Here is a 21153-nt window from a genome sequence, read left to right on the forward strand (position 1 = left end):
AGCTGGAAGCATCAACTCCCACATGTGCCTTGACTAGGCAAGCCCAGGGTTTCGAACTGGCGACCTCAGCATTTCCAGATTGACGCTTTATCCACTGCGCTACCACAGGTCAGGCCCATGTCCAGGTTATCTTGTCATTCAATTATGTTGCATACCCATCACCCAAAGTCAGATTGTCCTCTGTCACCTTTTATCTAGTTTTCTTTGTGCCCCTCCCCCTTTCCCTCTCCCTTTCCCCCCTCCCCCCATAACCACCACACTCTTATCAATGTCTCTTAGTCTCACTTTTATGTCCCACCTACATATGGAATTATATAATATTTATTGAACCCCCCAGTCTTCCTAGTGGCCAAAAGAATACTTAACTTTTGCCATTCTGAGTAACCTTAGTCTTTTTTGTTTGTTTGTTTTTAAAGATTTTATTTATTCATCTTAGAGAGGAGAGAGAGAGAGAGAGAAAGAGAGAAAGAGAGAGAGAGAAAGTAGGGAGGAGCAGGAAGGAGCAGGAAGCATCAACTCCCACATGTGCCTTGACCAGGTAATTCCGGGGTTTTGAATCAGAGACCTCAGCATTCCAGGTTGACGCTTTATCCAGTGCACCACCACAAACCAGACCTTTTTTTATTTTAATTCTGCCAATTCATGATTTCTTTTTTGTCTTTTTTGCAAGAGTCCATCTAAGCTCTGAGAAGGTTTACACTATATCATGCAGAAAACATCAGGCCGCAGCTGTGCAAGACAGTGCAAGATACTTGCATTTCTGTCTACCAAGATCAATGCCCTGTTCTTTCTGCTCACCAACCTCTCCACTTGTACACTAGGTCCTAGGTCCTACCATCACCTAAAAGTGAAAAGACATCCACCCTTAACCAATCCCAGATCAATTACTGTTATCCATAACCCCAAATCTCCCTAAACTCAGGAAATGGCATTTTTATCCTTCTAGTTGCTCAGGACAAGCAACTGTTGATTTTGTTTCTTTTTTCATAGCTGACATGTATTCTTTATATAAAATGCAGTGCTTCTATCTTTCTAATACATCCAAAGTCCAACCACTTACATTTATCTACACTGTCACTCCCTGATTCAAACCAACACCATATTTCACCGGCCTTATTGTGATAGTCCCCATAGCACTGTCTCTGCTTCCTTCTTGGCCCTTAAGAAGCTATTTTATTCAGGGCAGCTAAGGTGATCCTGTTAAAAATGAAATCAGACCATGTCACCCCTCTGCACAAAACTGTGAAAAGCTCCTCATCTCTCTGAAAGAGTCAAAGCTTCCACGGAGGGGGACTGTTCCTCGTGTTCTGGATGCATGTAGTCTGCCTGACCCTGAATTCCCCCTCACTGCTAGTGCACCCCACTGCATGTTACTGGACTTTTTGGTTCTGCAAACACTTGAAACATACTCCTGCCTGAAAGCTTTTCCCCAGGTATCCCTGCAGTTCTCTTTCTCGCCCCCTTCAGGTCTTTGCTAAGTGACACTTTTCCTTTCATATTCAAACTTGATCGCCTCCTCCAGCACTCTTCATCTAAGTTTATTTTTCCCATGTTTTATTTTCAACTTCTTAAGTATTATGTTTTTCTGTGTGTGTGTTTAAGTTTTTATTGTATTTATTTTTTCTTCCTTTCCTTTCTACATGCCCTCACCAAAATGCTTCATGAAGGCAGGGATTTTTATCTTTTTAAAAATTAGAGCGTTCTAAATCTTTAGAACGCTATTGGGCACACAGTCAGAGCTCAGTAACTGAAATCCCACAAGGCTCTAACCATATGTTCCACATCATGTTCTGCTTTGACATTGCCTTTGTCCAACCATGAGGCTTCTCCGGTCCACAAGTTCCTTTATCTGAACTCTCTGAAGAGATGCACGAACAGTTTCTGGATGCCGCCCAGGCCACTCGGAAGCTGCACACACCTCTGAGGCATGTCTCTGGTCTTTCCTGTCCAGACATGACGGAGCTCCATTCCTTGCTTGGTGCTGCTCCCCTGGAGCTGGACAAAATGCCCTAGAACCTGTCAGAATCCATTCAGGAAGTCAGCTCTTGGTCATCTGTGATCTCAGGGCACTTCATTTTGGGAAATGTAAAACTAAACCACTCACCTCTCCACTCTTTCAAGTTAACCGCTGCATGCTATGAGTCACTTCCTCAGAAAACGTCTTCAGCTCCTCATTAGTTTGTTTGCCTCTCTCATCTGCAGAGTTCAATCTCACCATGGTCGATATGAAAACCATTCTAGGCTTATTGTTTCTATGCCAATACCAATTCATGCCAGAACCTTCATTATTAATTTCTAAATGCCCAGGCTCTCCCTGTCTCATGGAATTTCCTCTCAAGGTTTTCCTTTCTGCCAGGGGCTTTAAAATCCTATTTTGAAACTAAATATTAGGCCTTTCCTCCTTTCATACCTGCACTTCTCCAGTAACAATTCACCCCGAGGGCACCTGGCTAAAGGGAATAGCCACAGGGTCCAAGTAATTGGAAGGAGGTACACACATCAATTAATATTTTTAAATGTCATTCAGCTTTCCAAAAACTAAATTGATTTAATTTTTCTTAACAAAAAGGAGGGGTTAAAAGCACTTATAACCCAGAATATCCATATTCTGAATTTTTAAATCTTGCAGGTTCTTCTGCTGCAGGTTTCTAAGAAACATGCTTGGAAGATCCTGCAAGATGCCTTATTCCAAATATTATTACTCTTTTGTCCTGGTGAAATAGCAGGATTTATTCCTATCTGATTTATCTCTTGTCCAGGTAAGTTAAGGAAATCATATGCAAGTCACAAGAACTCCTTTTGGGCCCTGGTACCTTAGGTAGTGATTAGAGTCGCCTGGGCTGAATCATGTTGCTGTGTGGATAGCAGGCTTTCCAGAGATGCATAGGAAGGCATACTGGCAGGCCCAGGATGGTGAGGAAGAGCACAGCTTGACCAGGTCAGAACGTATTCCTCTGTCATAGTGCTCTGCTGAACTGGAATGTGCCACTGTCTTCCTGGGTGCACAATGGGATGTTATGAAAAAATGCACGCCAGGAGAGAGAGCCATTTCATCTCAATTCATGTGTCAGCTAAGAAGGATCTCCACTGTGAAAGTACCTTTAACAATGAAAATCTTAAAATCAATACATAATTATTAATCATTTCTCTATGGAGTGATACACTATGCAAATTAGATAGTGTTTTCTTAGGTCTTAGTCTCAAACTCAGGAGAGCAGAGAGTGTGTTGCCATCAGGAAATGCCGGGGAAATGCCAGCACTGGGGTCAGGCAAAGGGTGCATGCTCAGGGTGGTCAAGACACCACTATGGCTCCGATGAGAGGCTGCAGGGGAGGAACTGGTGGAAAAGAAGCAGCGCAGCGACTGGGAGATCTAAGAGGCATCAAGGAGGAAGACTTACCCTGGGTGTTGCTTTTCTTGCATTTCCAGCACATCTCTCCTCTGCATCCCAATTCTGTCATAATCCACTGTGAGCTCAGGTAATGCAAACTCATTTTCATATCAGCAGAGGGGATTAGGAAGGTAAATCTTCAGAGGAAAAAAAAAATCTGTGATGTATTTTAAAGCTGAATGCAGTATAAATGACGGTTTATCTACTCTTTTGTATTATTCATGCCACAGCACCCTGTCATGGCCACAAATAAATGAAACCTAACAAATGTTGAGTGGTCCCTAGTGGCCCAGAATCACCCCAGAAGCTGAGGATTAGCTGAAACTCATCCCTGGGTCTCACCGAGTATGAATGCGAAGGCCTGGAAGATAATCAAATTTAAAATCAAAAGACTTCCTCAGTCTTTTGAAAGTCCCTTTGATAAACAAAAAACAAATTACACACCTCCATTTAATTGCATTTGAAATTCAAAGTAACCTAATATTGTGACAAAAAGGCGAATCAGATCAACGGAACAAGTGTGGGTCTGTGTACTGAGACCACACATCTCCCTCTGACTTTTACAAACCCTCCTTTGAGAGCTAAGGTGTCAGACAGAAATCAGCAATAGCCTTTGCATGGCTCGTGAGCTAAGAATGGTTTGTAACATCTAAAAGGTTGAAAAACCTCAAAAGAAGAATAATACTTCATGATAGGTAAAAATGATATAAAACTCAAATTTCAGTCTTTGTAAATGAAGTTTTGTCAGACCCCAGCCATGCTCGTCCATGCTGTCTGTGACTTGCTTTTGGAATAAGCAGTAGAGCAGGGGTCCCCAAACTTTTTACACAGGGGGTCAGTTCACTGTCCCTCAGACTGTTGGAGGGCCAGACTATAAAAAAAAACTATGAACAAATCCCTATGCACACTGCACATATCTTATTTTAAAGTAAAAAACAAACAAAATGGGAACAAATACAATATTTAAAATAAAGAACAAGTAAATTTAAATCAACAAACTGACCAGTATTTCAATGGGAACTATGGGCCAGCTTTTGGCTAATGAGATGGTCAATGTCCGGTTCCATATTTGTCACTGCTAGCTGTAACAAGTGATATGACGTGCTTCCGGAGCCATGACGCGTCACTGGAAGTAGTACTGTATGTGAGCGATGCCGCGCTTTGTGGCGCCACCACATACAGTATTCCAGGAGCACAGGATGCATCACTGACCACCAATGAAAGAGGTGCCCCTTCCAGAAGTGCGGTGGGGGCAAATAAATGGCCTCAGGGGGCCGGCAGTTTGGGGACCCCTGCAGTAGAGTATGTGTAACAGAGAGCCGGTGGCCTGCAATGCCTACAATATGTGCCCTTTGACCCTTTACAAAAAATTAATTGTTTATTTTTGGTGTAAACCAATTTTTTTAAAGATAAGGAAATTAAAACCCAAGCAGAAGTAATATCTCAGTGCCACACAGCTGGTATGTGGCAGGGACCACGTTGAACCCCAGTCACCTAAAACCCACCTAACATCTTTTGTCATTACACCACATGGCCCAGGAGTCGGCAGGGACAAGAGGACACAGCGAGTGACTGAACAGGCCATAGGAGCCAAAGCCTCTATTTCAGGGCTGCAGGAGCAAAAACAAATAACGTTACCTAAGGAAAGGAGAAGAAATATCAAAGCAAACATTAAAACTAATCATAGAGGTGTGTGTGGCCAATTCATTTTGGCCCACCATGTGTCCTACTGGGTGTGGTGGGACCATGTCACCTTCTGGTCTGAACTGAGTGTTGTGTGCTTTTGGATCAGAGGACCCATCGAATGTCTGTACTTATTCTTATATTACCATCGCAGTCTAAGAACCACAGAAACAGGAATATGGAACATTTCATATGAAGGGGGGTATTGGAAAAAACAAAAAGAAAGAATCTCAGAGCAGGGGAGAGAATGCAGCTCAGTTTTCTGCTGGAGGCTACATTTTTATTTATTTATTTTTTTCTGACTGGCACGTGTCTTCTTTGTTTTGAATAATGGAGATAATTATACATTCAAGGGATCATACTCTAAACCCCTTAAACGATTAAGAAATCTTATTGCAGGCAATCATGAGAAAATGTAAAGGAGGATTACCCAGAGAGACAATGGAAATCATACTTCTGCGAGTCCCTTGCTTAGCACAGAGAACTAATCACCACTCTCCTCTCTTTCCCATGGCCTAATTGTTGATATTCCAGGCCTCTCTCAGGGCAAAGCAATGTTCTCTCCTAAACCCTGTTCATGTGAAGTCAGAAGTTTGGATGGGTCCCTCTTGGGAAACTGCTACCTAGGTGATTTTGATACTGACCTGTCAGCTCCTGTTTACTAGTAACTAGTCAGAGAACAAAGGCTTTCATTATATGCAGGCTGCAAGATTCTTTGTGTAGAAAGAAAGGAACCTTGTACTGAGTAGCTACCACATGGCAGACACTATTCTAGAAACTGGGGATTAAACAGTGAAAAAAAATATGTATCTCCTGACCTTAAGGACCTATATCTAGTCAAGCCAGATAGATAGAAAAGGAAAAAATTCAAATATGTATCATAAAAATAGGAAAAACATAACTACAGATTTTTTAGGGCTGTCTAGGTGCTAAGCAATTTGAAGAAAAAAATGGGATTAATCAGAAAAAGAGGCTAGAGGAGGCATCTGTCAAGCTAAGGGGTCAAGTATGAAGCTCTGAAGATCAGCGTTACAAGAAGTCAGTCCTATAGAGGTTTTGTGGTCTCTCCTCTCCCTCACCAACACAGGCTTCTTTTCTAAGACTTGAGATGAAAATCCAGTGACTGACTGATTTCCATAAACATGAGTTGACTGTCAGTGGATCAAAAAATACAACATCACTGGAACTTCCCCACCACATGTCACTGTTGTCAGGTTTTATGGTCCATCGACAGTGACAATAATCCAGGCTCTGTTTTCTCTCAATTACACTTTAAGCTGATCAGGGTGAGACCTTTCATTAAAGAAAAATCAACAACTCTGAAAAGGCAGGTGTTAAAGGAGAACAAAAGGATTCAAAGTTAAAAATGGCTAAATCGTATTTGCTGGACTTGGAGCAACCAACACAAGCCTTTGACTTTACAACACTAGCCATAATATAGAATGGAAGTCATGGTTCGCAAAAGTTATCTAGAGAGTGGTAGAGAACCGTCTCATTTTAGTGTCCTTAGGCTGCCAGGGGAGAACCAATGTTCAGTTGTGTTTTAATAGTGGAAACATAACTTAATAGTCTAAGCTTCAGAATTCTTAGACTTCCTGGAACCAAAAGTTTCAAGTCTTGGCAAATTTGAGTCATAGCTTTAGTCTCTGCCTCCTTAGAAGAAAAAATGTGAAGAGCAAGTGATTTATGGTATGTTCTTCTGGAAGAGTTCTCCAACCCCTGGCCACTGAATGGACTTTGAAATATGCCCACAGGGATCCTTTATCTAAGGACAATCTCTGAGTGCTTATTATTTACTTTACTAGTGCAGAAGCTCTTTAATCATTGTCTCTGCATTTACTTTAATCTAGAAACTGTCAATTTATTAGCTCATAACATTCCTGAAGCTTCTCACCATCTTACTGGAGAGAGACTAGTATAAATTCACAAGAGGAGTCTAAAAAAGTCAGATTGATTTGAGATTAGGATATGAAAAGACAAAATAATATAACAACTACAATAAAGACTTAAAGTTTATTTCTGAAAAGAAACATTCCATATTTTGTTTTAAATGGAATAACACCATTTTTTAACTCCAGCCAATGACAACAATGATGAGTTGAATAAAAGCACTATTTATGATAAACCTGATATTATCCATTGCGAAGGATTTTCAAAATTATGGGAAGTTACTCAAAGTACCCGTTTGAGAGATGCTTCATAAAACAAAGTGATTAAGAAACCATACAAAGGCCATGAGCTACAAAACATATAAATAAGCAAACAAATAAATTGAAAAAATTCAGGCCCTGGCCGGTTGGCTCAGTGGTAGAGCGTTGGCCTGGTGTGCGGAAGTCCAGGGTTCGATTCCTGGCCAGGGCACACAGGAGAAGCGCCCATCTGCTTCTCCACCCCTCCCCCTCTCCTTCCTCTGTCTCTCTCTTCCCCTCCTGCAGCCGAGGCTCCATTGGAGCAAAGATGGCCCGGGTGCTGGGGATGGCTCCTTGGCCTCTGCCCCAGGCGCTAGAGTGGCTCTAGTCGCAACAGAGCGACGCCCTGGATGGGCAGAGCATTGTCCCCTGGTGGGCATGCTGGGTGGATCCCGGTGGGGCGCATGCGGGAGTCTGTCTGACTGCCTCCCCGTTTCCAGCTTCAGAAAAATACAAAAAAAAAAAAAAAAAAAAAATCATAGAGAGCAATCAGAGCTTCAAGAAAAATATTGTTCAGGATACAGGGATATGAGAACCCAGGACAGCAAACAGCATATGGAGCTCATGCTAAAAACAAAAAGGATTAAAATAATTACTCCACCTTTAAATAAAACTGCAGTATCCTTGGCTTCTAGATGACCTCAAGACTAGCCACAGAGAGTCTAATTACTACAATGACTCAGATCTACCAATGATATTCTTGATCTCTTCCTATTTGTCTCTGATTTTTCTCCAGAGAGTTGTTTTATCAAGTAAACATTCACTATTTTTTTCTTTCTTACAGAAGATATTAAAAGATTACCTGGCCCAATTTATTCACTTTACAAATCAATAAACCAGGGCCCTGAGAGGTTAAAGTAAATTTCCCAAAGTCGTCTAAGTAGAGAGTACCACACGCAGGACTAAAATCCTGAATCTTTGAATTCCTAAATCATATTTCATTCCAAGAGTTCATTCTTCCACTCAAATAATCACCACATTTCTCTTAATCATAGTGGTAATTTCTGCAAAGGTAGAAAAATACTGGAGGTGGCTCTCATGTTAGATTTTAAAATTAGCATTTGGGAACTATATATCTATAAGGATTTACTGAAAATTGGGAGGAAGACAATACCATCACATTTCTTTTCAAGGGGGTCCCAATACACTCTTCCAGAATACCGGCTTAAAATAATAGGTTCTGTCTGCTCTGTCAATTATCCAACCTCTTACTATTTTATTACCAGAAATAGAATTTAGGGATTCAAAGGATTTTAGAGATCACCTAGACCTACTTTCTTATTGTAAAGCCAGTGGCCAGGGTCAGGGCCACCATCACAGCAGCCTAGCCCATGCAGGTTCGCATTGGATTCGGACAGTCGGTAAAGAAACAACGGAGCCACAAACTGGTGGGCCATAGTCTTTAATCCTACCTTGCACCCGGCGGGCAAGTAAAAACACACACTGGGCTCCAAAACCCAATCACATTCAGTGCTCACAAAGCCACTGACTTATCCGAGTTTCCTAGAATCAAAGGTTTCTAGCTCACCAGCCTTATTCTCCTCAGTTCCCTATCTCCTTCCTTATCCCAGATACAAACTCTACACAAACTGGCATCTCACTCAGCACTCCGCCATCTTGGCTGCTTTTCCTGGCCTACTCCCCGTGGCCTCCTCCGGCTGCTGGCTCTACTCTCTCTGCTCTCTCATGCTAACCTCAGGAACCCAGAGGGCAAACTCCCACTCCGTCTCCATTTTATAGTGTAGAATTCCAAACCCTTAATCCAATATACAAAATAGGGAAGTCTCTAATACAAAGTCACTTCTCTGAGGCATGATTGGATTGTACCACCCCACATCAAAACGGGTGGGAGAGGCTTAATCCCAAAACCAAGCCCCAGGCTACAATGATCCTGCCTGCCCCCAACACACATTAATATCACCTGAGCGACGGCATCTTTAACAAAGTGAGCATAATACATTTTATCCGCCCAACACTTATCTTATCAATGAGAAAGCTGAGGGTCAAAGATACCTTACAAAAGTCCCAAAATATTAGAATTTGAATGGGCAATGGATATTTAGTCAACTGTATTATGAATTTAGAGAAACAGAAGTACAAAATCACTTAATTATTATAACATGTTTCCTACCACCTGTAACTGACTATTTATATTTTGTCATATTTACTTCAAGCATTTTTATATAAGAAATAAAACTATTCAGATGCAGGTGAAATAACCTTTCCCCAACCCTTAGTCTTACTTCTCTCCTTAACAACCCAGGTACAGCCAGTATTAGAAATTTGTCTGTAAATCTTTGCCATATACTTTCTATAATTTAACATACACTTGGTCAAATAAGTTTATAAATATGATATATATGTTTGCTCACTTTGGGTGTGGGAGACAGTCTGTAAGCTGGCGAAGTTATTACAGCCTAAGGTGTAGTTTTCAAACTAAGCTTTTCCCCACACCCTTGACTGTTGCATGGTGGGGGGGGGGGGTGCACTCTTATGAGGAATCCCATTTATGCCTGAGATAAGTGACTTTGTATCAGAGACTTCCTTGTTTGTATATTGGATTAAAGGTTTTGATTTCTACACTATAAAATGCGATAGAGGAGTCCATGCTGGAAGAGAACAGAGAAATGCCATGTGGAGGAGAGGAGAAGCAGGAACAGAAGTAAATAAGGCTGGTGAGGTAGAAACCTTTGATTCTAGGAAACTTGGATTAGTCAGTGGCTTTGGGAGCCCTGAATGGAAAGGGAAGTGTTTTTCCACTGTGTGTATTTCTTGCCCGCTGGGTGCAAGCTAGAATTAAAGCTGATAGTCCACCAGTTCTTGGCTCCGTTGTTTCATTACTGTCTGTCCGAATCAAATGCAAACCTGCACAGGCCAGGCAGCTGTGATGGTGGCCATGGCTACTGGCTTTACAACACTTACAGCTATCAATGGATAATACATAACTTCTGTTAGTACCAGGGGTTAGGGATCCTTCAATCAAAAATGATTCTGATTTTTCTGATTGCAAATTATTCTTTCTAGAGAAAAATTGTTAGTAGAAAATTACTTTAAGACAACAAAATTGTAAGCAATTTTGATCTAATATATGGTAAGGTGCCAGGAAACTGGCAACACCATTTTAAAGAGGAAAAGTCAGGCTTTCTGTCCTGTTCTTTCTTTGGAGGGAAGAAGGATATAGAAATCATCTGACTTACAAGGACAACTGGGTCATTTTGGTTTTAAGTTCTCTGAAAGGATTAAGGTTATCTGAAGAACTCCCCTTTCATTAAGAGGCAAAATTCACATACCACCCTACACTGATTTTAGCTCTCCCTCCCTGGAATCCTGAGATTAACGAGTACCTCTAGGCATAAGAGAAGAGATAGATACCGTAAGGATTTGTGAATGTCTTTGATTGTAGTACCTTGAAAATTTTAACGTTCTCCCTAGACAAATGTTAATCTTGTTGTAAAGCCAGTAGCCAGGGCTACTATCACAGCAGCCCAGCCCATGCAGGTTCTCATTGGATTTGTACAGTCGGTAAAGAAACAACGGAGCCAAAAACTGATGGGCTGTCATCTTTAATTCTAGCTTGCACCCGGCGGGCAAGTAAAACACAAAAGGCTCCAAAACCCACTCACATTCACTACTGACTTATCCGAGTTTCCTAGAATCAAAGGTTTCTAGCTCACCAGACTTATTTACCTCTGGTCCCCATCTCCTTTCTTCTCCCTGCACAAACTCTGCACTAAATGGCTTCTCACTCAACACTCCACCATCTTGACTGCTTCTCCTGGCCTCCTCCACGTGCCTTTCTCTGCTCTCTGCTGTCTCCTCAAAGGTTAATCTCAGGAACCAAGAGAGCAAGCTTCCGTTCTGCCCCCATTTTATAGTGTAGAAATCAAAACCTTTAATCCAATATACAAAATAGGGAAATCTCTAATACAAAGTCACTTATCAGAGACATGATGGGATTGTACCACCACACATTAAAAAGGGTGGGAAAGGCTTAATCCCAAAACCAAGCCCCAGGCTACAAGGATTCTGCCTGCCCACAGCCTGCCCCCAACACACATTAATATCACCTGGGTGACGGCCTCCATGTGAGCAGCACTATTTTTAACAAAGTGAGCATAATATATTTTATCTGCCCAACACCTGTTAATGATTATGTCATGCTGTCATGCCCCCCAATCTGTATGTAATCAAAGGGTATATAACCAGCCTCTGAAATATAATTGGGGCTGCATGATTTGGGTCTGAAGAATCCCCTGTGTATGCCACTGGCTTAATCAATAAAACTCCTCAAAATTCATTTTTGGGCTTGGTGTCTCTATAAGAACCCGCTTAAGTGAGGTACAGTACTTTTCAGAATCTGGGGTATGGTACTTTACAACAAATACACTGTTGGGCGGATAAAATGTATTATGCTCACTTTGTTAAAGATAACACGAGGAGGCAGTCGCCCAGGTGATATTAATGTGTGTTGGAGATCGTTGTAACCTGGGGCTTGGTTTTGGGATCAAGCCTTTCCCACCCTTTTTGCTGTAGGGCGGTACAATCCAATCATGCCTCAGAGAAGTGACTTTGTATTAGAGACTACCCTATTTTGTATATTGGATTAAAGGTTGTGAAGCTACACTATAAAATGGGGGCAGAACGGGACTTGACGCTTGGTTCCTGAGATTATCTTCAGCAGAGAGAATAGAGCCAGCAGCGGGAGGAGGCCACGTGGAGAAGGCCAGGAAAAGCAGCCAAGATGGCGGAGTGCTGAGTGAGATGCCAGTTTGTACAGAGTTTGTATCTGGGATAAGGAAGGAGATGGGGAACTGAGGAGAATAAGGCTGGTGAGCTAGAAACCTTTGATTCTAGGAAACTCGGATAAATCAGTAGCTTTGTGAGCACTGAATGTGACTGGGTTTTGGAGCCCAGTGTGTATTTTTTACTTGCCCGCCGGGTGCAAGGTAGGATTAAAGACTATGGCCCACCAGTTTTTGGCTCCATGGTTTCTTTACCGACTGTCCGAATCCAATGCGAACCTGCATGGGCTGGGCGGCTGTGATGGTAGCCCCAGCCGTGCCTCCTGGCTTTACATACACCCATTTAATAGGCATGTCAGAGAGATTAAGTATCTTGCCTCGTTGGATAATAGTATATTCACCAGGAACACAGATGTCTTCTGTCTTACACCCTTCTCCACATTACATTTTCACTAAAAGTCCCACCTGATTGTCTTTTTTCTCCTATTTTAAGTGCTGTGGATGTGTCTTCTTTTTATCATATTTAGAAAGCCACATTTCTCCCCTGCACTCCATTAAGGAAAGAAACAACCCTGGGGTTGGGAAATCTCATACCAGAAACAATCTACGCTTTAACTTTACACTTTGTTCTGAACAGCAGGGCTGCCAGGCAGACACCAGGCTCACACACTATTATGAATCTGTCAGCAATTAGAATTCTAAACCCTATTCGGTTTTTACTTGCTTCAATCAACTTGTCACTGCAGTGGGGATTATCTACTTTCTCAACATAAACATAAACAGAAGTGAGTGCAATGGCTTGCGTCCTTGGCTGAGGCACAGCCAGAGAGAATGTTAAATAGCACATTTTGCAGACAGGAGGGATCTGGGACCTTAATGGGCCATAATTAGAGAGGGCAGAGCAACACTAGCCTTTGTGTGAGGCTTCAGAATTCTGCTTCTTAGGCTTGGGAGACATTTTGGGAGATGTAAAAGTCTGCTGTCTGCTTCTCCCATCTTCCTTTCCTGAACTAGAGAGATAGGAACAAGAAAGGAGAAACTGCTTGTGCAATGTTTCCGCTCAGACTAGAAGGACCTTGGAGATAATTCCACCCAACCCCTCATTTAAAGGATTAAGAAACTGAGATTCCAAGAGTGTAAGGCTGTGGCCAAGGTCAAATCTGTGACAAAACCCAGTGTCCTGACTTCCAACCCAGTGTCCTGACTTCCAGCCTCGTGCTCTTCCCACCTTACCACACTGCCCCCTGCAGGAGAGGTGGAAAAGCTCACATCCTTCGCCCAAATTCTCTTCTGAGTTTTCCAGGGCACACAGTGGTGCAAAAGACAAAGCCACACAGTGCAATAAAAGTGAGGGCAAGGCACCCCATGATACCAGGGACACCTACAGAAGATTCTCATTCCACATCAAATCTTTTCTGAAGAGAGTATGCAAGTACACAAAAAGAAATTAATTTGGTTCTTTTCAACAAGCTATTTTTAAATAATTGTCTAGGAAGTTAGAGTTGGGTGGCGAAAGACAGAGAGTTTGGTACTTTCTACAACTAATTATAGTTAATATTATATATTGAGTTATTTAACCCTCATAAAACTTTATAATATGAGGTTAGCATTATTATTTCATCTTTATTTTACAGATAAGGTAACTGAAGCACAAAGTGTTGTATAACTTGCTCAAGGTTATACACATGGTATGGAAAACTAAGATCTGAACCTAGATGATTTGACTCTAGAATCTTGCTCTTAACCACCAAGAGTCAGGGGACCAACCACCCTGATTTGCCTGAGACTGCCCAAGTTTTAGCAATGAAAGTGTCATGACCTGGGTAGTGCCCAGTCTCAGACAAAGTGGGATAGATGATCACCCAATGCATAACTATATTGAATCCTTTGTTTGTCAACAGTTAAACCCAAACCTGAAGAGGTGATCTACCTACTGGGTTGCCATACCTTTCTTTGTCCCCCTGGGAGGCTGAGGTTACAGGAAGAACTTAAATATTAATATGTGCCAAGTAATATACTGATGCAATGATAAGACTTAATATGTTTTTAATTCCAGCATGCACCCTGGCTGAAGCATACAGATAAGAGCCTCAAGGAGGATTGGGTCAGTTGCCTAACATCTCAGAGTCAGAAAGTGCAAAGCCAGGTTTTGAACCTAGGCAAGCTGAAAGATCTTGAGGGAAATAGCTAAAATTAGGAAGACTCAACATATAAAAAATCCTATCTGTTTGGTGTTTTTTCTTTTTCTCAGATATGGGAATTCACACCTAGAAACTTAAGTATGACTTTGAGAATTCCCCTCTTTCTGAGTAGAGCTTTGAGCGTCTGCCTCCTTCTCATGGGGTACACAGTATGAGCTGGCCACAAATTGGGGCCAGTACCTCAATGCTTTCCTTATGCCTTCATTGTTTCTTCCACTTAGCCAGTGATTTTTCAATCGGTGTGCCACAAATTTTTAAAACATGAGATACTTGACTATTTAGTTAGGGGAACTAATCTCTTTTCCCTTAGATTGTCAAATAAAAAAATGACAACAGCCAAAACAATAATGGCTATCTGATGTGAATAAATCAAAGGTATATCTATTTCTTTTTGTCAGACTGGCAAAAAATATATTTTTTGGTGTGCTGCAGAATTTTAGTAATTCTGCAGATTACGTGTGCCATGAGATGAAAAAGGTTGAAAATTGCTGACTTAGATAATCACTCCCCTACAGTTGTACACACATAAAATTCCTACCCATTCTTCAAGAGTTATTCAAATATCACTTCCTAAAAGCCTTCCATGGACATCCTTGTTTAACTTAATCATTCTCTCATTTTCTTTTCCTAAAAATAATTTGCCATTTTAAAATAGGTATCTTTTTTGTGACAGAGACAGTGAGAGAGACAAAAAGAGGGACAAATAGGGACAGACAGGAAGGGAGAGAGATGAGAAGCATCAATTCTTTGTTGTGGTTCCTTAGTCATTCATTGATTGCTTTCTCATATGTGCCTTGACCAGGGGGCTATAGCAGAGTGACCCCTAGCTCAAGCCAGTGAACTTGGGTCAAGCCAGCAATGTTGGGCTTCAAGCTAGTGGCCTTTGGGCTTCAAACCAGTGATTATGGAGTCATGTCTATGATCCCACACTCAGGTCAGCGACCCCGCGCTCAATCTGCTGAGCCCGTGGCCCAAGCTGGTGACCTCGGGGTTTTGAACCTGGGTCCTCTGCATCCCAGTCTGAAGCTCTATCCATTGCACCACCATCTGGTCAGGCTAAAATAGGTATCTTAATCTGCCATACTCCAGTCACACGAGCAGGGGTAGAAGAGGGATGTTGCCTGGACCTCTTGCTATGCTGAGAGCCTAAGTAGGCTTTATCCTGTTTCCTCTTTCTGTACCCCACAGTACCAGAGGGGCCACTGTGCACAGTCATTAATTCAGGTGTCTTGTTATATGGGTATGTGTACATACATATCCATGTATTTCATTGTGAACCAGGATGTGTGTACATGGAAATTTGGATGATGAAAACAAATATCCAGAATGTTTGGGTATTTCAGGGCATAATTTCTTTGTCACTCCTAGGCTAAGCTCTACTCTAAAATTAAAACAAAAGATTAAAGCAACTGGCTAGATGTTTGTTTTAGGTACCTACTTCTATAAAACTCATAGAACTACTTATCTTAAAACTTATCTTAAGTATCTGTACAAAATTATTTGGTGTTAAGAATAATAATTTTAAAAATGTATCTTCTATAAAACTTATCTTAAGTATCTGCACAAAATTATTTTGTGTTAAGAATAATGATTTTAAAATGGTTTAATAGAAATAAATGTGGGGCAGGGAGTCAGTTTCCACCTTCTTAGTTATGACCTAAACTCACTGTGTGACCTTTGCTCCTATTTTTGCCCGAACTGTAGCATGGTAGTGGCAGAATTACATAATCTCAGCTCCACATACCTATAATCCAATAATTCGAATGATTAAAGCATTTTCCCCCCATAGGGACGTTCTGTTCCCTACTGTTATAGCCTTGGCATCTGTAAACTTTTGGATGAATAGTATTATTAATAACAACTTGGTAAAGGACCAGTTGAAGCCACCTGAGGAAGAAGAGGGAGTTATGTTTGAAGAAAGGAAGCCAGAGATTCTGGAGGGACATGATGTGTGCAATGAAGGCTGGGGGTTTAATGAGTTTGAGGCGTGAAAAATTCAAGCTTCAGGGCAGCATTCCCTGGCAGTGTTCAGCCCAGCCTGTTTCCATGCCCTCTGTGGCCGAGTGCTATTTTAGAATGTACTTGCGCCTGGATCCTCTAACACAGCTGTGGCTGTCTGTTAACTTTTAGGCATGGCTCTTCATTCAAGCAAATGACTCTTGGTCTTATATTGACAGACCTAGAAGAAAGGTGGCTGGGAAGGAGAGACAGAAAGCTGACTGGGGCAGAAGAAGTTGACTTCACTGAAATTGACATGTAGCAAACTTAAGCCAGTGGGTCAGGGAAAACAGATTAGTCTATGATGCTCATAAGCAAATGGTATGGGATGTCTTACTGAACAGCCCCACCCAGCAAAAAATGTTTAATTCAGCATTTGAGAGCCCCTCAAAACTCCTTTGCCATTAACGTGCCTTTCTAGCTAGGACATAACCTCTTGAGACCTTAACCCATGGAAAAAATGAGAGCACTGATGAGTGTTTTCACTATGCTCCCACCCTTCTCCCTTCTGGAATCCCTTCCAGGGCCCAAAGTGCAGAGTTGTCAAGTCCTGCCCCGAATGCTTTTGTTAAGTGGATACCCAGCCCAGCTGAAGAAGCTGTGTTGGGTCAGGTTAAGCTCTCCAGCAGCTGGGAAGGGCAGAAGTGCTCACCATAGAAACAAGCCCCTCATCAATCATTCAGTGACTCACAAGGAAATGACTAGGATGCAAAGGGGACTAGAGTCCCTGGAAAGAATATACATCTTTTTTCTTTAAAAAAGTTGACTGACTACATTCTTGTAAAACAAGGAAAAGCCACTTCCAAAACAGAGTAAAAATGGCAAAGAGTTGCTTCTGTGTCTTGAATTTAGGCCTAGATATTATGGCGTTCTGTTCTTGGGAAAGCCAAAAGTCCCCATCTGTGTGGATTTTCTTTTTTTTCTTTTTTTTTTTTTTAATTTTATTTATTCATTTTAGAGAGGGGAGAAAGAGAAAGAAAGAGATAGGAAAGAGGGGAGGACCAGGAAGCATCATCTCCCACATGTGCCTTGACTAGTCAACTCCGGGGATTTGAACCAGCAATGTCAGTGTTCCAGGTTGATGCTTTACCCAATGAGCCAGCACAGGTCAGGTGAATTTTGTTCGTGAAAATAGTTCTATTTGATACAAATCAATGTTGTATCAAGGAAGAAGACAACTTGATAACTTGTCCAAATTCCACCTAGTAAATCAGTAAGAGAGCCAGTACTAGAATCAACGTCTCCACTCCAGATCTGTTACTCCTTCCACATCATGGGGCGGATTTTACAGTGTACTAAGGAGATTAAATTTCAAAATATCTTCCTTAATGGGTCCCTTTCAAAGCTGTGAAAGAAGCTTTAGTAATGTATTCCTGTAGTTCTTTTCTTTTTCCTTTCAAAAGTAAAATATTTTAACTGCAGTTGGTTAAGAATGCTAGTTCTTTTCATTTTGTATCCCTCTCTGTCACTCTTCTCCTTAGGCGGGGAGTTAGAATGGCTTTGAGCATTAGTGAGATCTGGCTAAGGGGACATTGAGGTAGGTTAACATTTAGTCAACGTTTAGTAAGGTATAATTATATGGTTCCTAGTCACTCCTGGGAAGAGTTATTATCTATCTTGATGTAAGAATGAGTTCCAAGAACACTTCTATAACCAACTAGCCATCAAGATTCAAAAGAATGGAAGGGCCAAAGTTTAGGTCTTGTGGAGATCTTAAAGGGCCGTAAGGCATCTGCACAGTAAACCTGAGGGTAGCGGTGAACAAGGTTTAAAATATGCAGAGCCAGCAGGTAATCTGTAAAAATTCTTCTAAATCTCATGTTTCATATGTTGCAGAAACTTGCTAGACATTTTCCAGTGTCTATAATAAATTGTGAAGTGGAATGAAACTTTTTTAAACTATCAATAATTTATAAAAATATGTCTCAATCAACTAAAGAGAAATTGAGTTATATATTCTTTTTTTTTCTTTACAGAGACATAGAGAGAGTCAGAGAGAGGGATAGACAGGGACAGACAGACAGAAATGGAGAGATGAGAAGCATCAATCATTAGTTTTTCGTTGCACGTTGCAACACCTTAGTTGTTCATTGATTGCTTTCTCATATGTGCCATGACCGTGGGCCTTCAGCAGACCCAGTAACCCCTTGCTGGAGCCAGCGACCTTGGGCTCAAGCTTGGTGAGCTTTTGCTCAAACCAGATGAGCCCGCGCTCAAGCTGGTGACCTCGGGGTCTTGAACCTGGGTCTTCTGCATCCCAGTTCGATGCTCTATCCACTGCGCCACTGCCTGGTCAGGCTGAATTATATATTCTTACAAAAATTAATTTCAAAAATATATTGTCATAGGAATCAGCCAATATACAGTCAACAATGTTTATAAAGTATTACAAAATTGTGTTAATAAAAGTAGTAGTGCCCTGGCCGGTTGGCTCAGCGGTAGAGCGTCGGCCTGGCGTGCAGGAGTCCCGGGTTCGATTCCCGGCCAGGGCACACAGGAGAAGCGCCCATCTGCTTCTCCACTCCTCCCCCTCTCCTTCCTCTCTTTCTCTCTCTTCCCCTCCCACAGCGAGGCTCCATTGGAGCAAAGATGGCCCGGGCGCTGAGAATGGCTCTGTGGCCTCTGCCTCAGGCTCTAGAATGGCTCTGAATGCAGCAGAGCGATGCCCCAGAGGGGCAGAACATCGCCCCCTGGTGGGCATGCTGGGTGGATCCCGGTCGGGCGCATGTGGGAGTCTGTCTGACTGCCTCCCCGTTTCCAGCTTCAGAAAAATGAAAATGAAAATAAAATAAAATAAATAAAAATAAAAGTAGTAGTATGTGTTCTTTTCTGGATTTTTTATATTTTTATAGTATTTGTCAGATTTGTAATACCTGTAATTTTTTTGTAGTTGTTGTAGATATATATTGTCATTCAAAAATGTCCATTTTTATGTCTAATTTTGTTTTTATAATATTATATTCTTTTATCTTAAAGAGAGACCCCATGTCACATAGCCACATAAAATTTGGATCTGTCCCCTGCTTGAGATTCCTCTTTAATGAGTTAACATTAATTATAGGATTACTAAGAATGACAAGATATGTTCTGGGTGCATTTTGTGAAATAGAAAACCACCCCTATTATACAATCACTCTAGCACTAGCTTTATTGAAATTTAATTTAGCCATTTAGAAGCGTGCTCCGAGTCTTTTGTTTCGTGCACAGGAACAGTTTCCCAATGCTAATCCATCTGGGTCGATTCCATTGCTGGTAACAGGAGCAAAGCCTTATATAATACTTCACTATTACTCATCAGTGTTATGTTTGTATACTGTTTATCCTCCAAGCAACCAAAACAGTTCATCTCATTTGATTTCACCAAATTTGGTTTACCTTGCAAATACGCACATTTGTGAAATATATCAGAAGGACTGGTTATTCAAACCCAATGGCATAGGAGAGGATTCAATTATATTAATGAATTATTAAAATTTGAACTACTCAATTCTGTCTCTAATATTTACTTAGAGAATCTCTGTGAGTATTAAAGAAGATAATATATATATATATAAAATATTTTAACCTAGACACTAGCTCATGAGTATTTGGTAAATGTTAATTTAATATTAGATGATTCTTTACCCATAGGCAAACATTTGCCAACTTGGGTTCATGAAACACCCAGATGCCTGGAGGCATTTCTACAGTTCCTTGAAAGAAAATGTGGTCACAGTACATGAGCTTCAAATTTCTCTGCTCCAACATGAACCACTGATTGGTAAGCAAGAAATCCAACCCAGCACATTTTTTGCAAACTTGAATGGTTAGGAAACTTTATTGAGAACAGATTTGTGAGGTGATAGGCCATCAGAAAATCTGACTCTCAATTTATTTACTTCCCAGTTACATGACCTTGGTCTAGTCATTCTATTTCTTTCTATTTTTATTCCTTTTTCTGAAAAACAAAAATGTTAATAACTTAAGACCTAAAAGAAAATAAAAAATAATAAAATATTTGATATATTTGAAGCTGCATAGACAACGAGCTATTATTTTGCACCAGGAAATTAAGATGGAGAACTAAAGCAAACCAGCAGGTAATATGTCTCACGTTCCTTCTTTCACAAACCCCATCACTACTTTCCTCAGAATTATTATGTAAAAACAAGTGAGATATAGTTAATATGTAAATATTTATAACCTGAAGATATAGAAGTAAATACATATTTGAAAAAAAAGGCAAAAAATTAAGAGTTGCTGAAGAAAACCTAGAGTTATCTTACCAACATCTTTATTTTCATAGAGGGGAGATGAGCTAAGCACAAAGATTTTTAAAAAAAGGGGAGTAAAATTTATTATTTAAGTAACAAGTATAATCAATAAAGTAGAAAATAAACATTTAAGGAGGAAAGGGAAATGTGAAGTATAGTGTAGGTAAACTAAGTCTGGGTTTTCATAAACTAAGTCAAAAGATGATATCTGATGTTGATAAGTAAATACCTACAAATAAAAACATATTTTTGTAGAGTTATAAAGGTAACTACCAACAGAATCAGAAACACTGTCTTTTAAAATAAGTTATGACTAAATAGAAAGGCAAGATTTGGGAAGCCATTGGTGTCCAACACAAGCTCTTTTGTGTCATTTGATTTTCTTTACCATTTGATGAAATATGGAAGAAAAATATAAACAACTAAATAGGACAAGTTCTTGTTTATCATTGGTGGCATCAAGATAATCTCAGACAGATAGTCAATAGCATTACTAACGACTTGATTTTTAGGCATTTCATTTCTTATTTTTTATCCTATACTTGTATTGTCTACTAAGATAACCACTAGATACATGTGGCTCTTTGAAATTAAATTAGTTAAAACAAAATAACATAAACATTTCAATTTCTAAACCTCACCTGACATATTTTATGGCTAATGGCTACTGTGTTGAACAGCAGAGAATGATGAAAT

The sequence above is a fragment of the Saccopteryx leptura genome, chromosome 8, assembly GCF_036850995.1.
Source record: "Saccopteryx leptura isolate mSacLep1 chromosome 8, mSacLep1_pri_phased_curated, whole genome shotgun sequence".
NCBI lineage: Eukaryota > Metazoa > Chordata > Mammalia > Chiroptera > Emballonuridae > Saccopteryx > Saccopteryx leptura.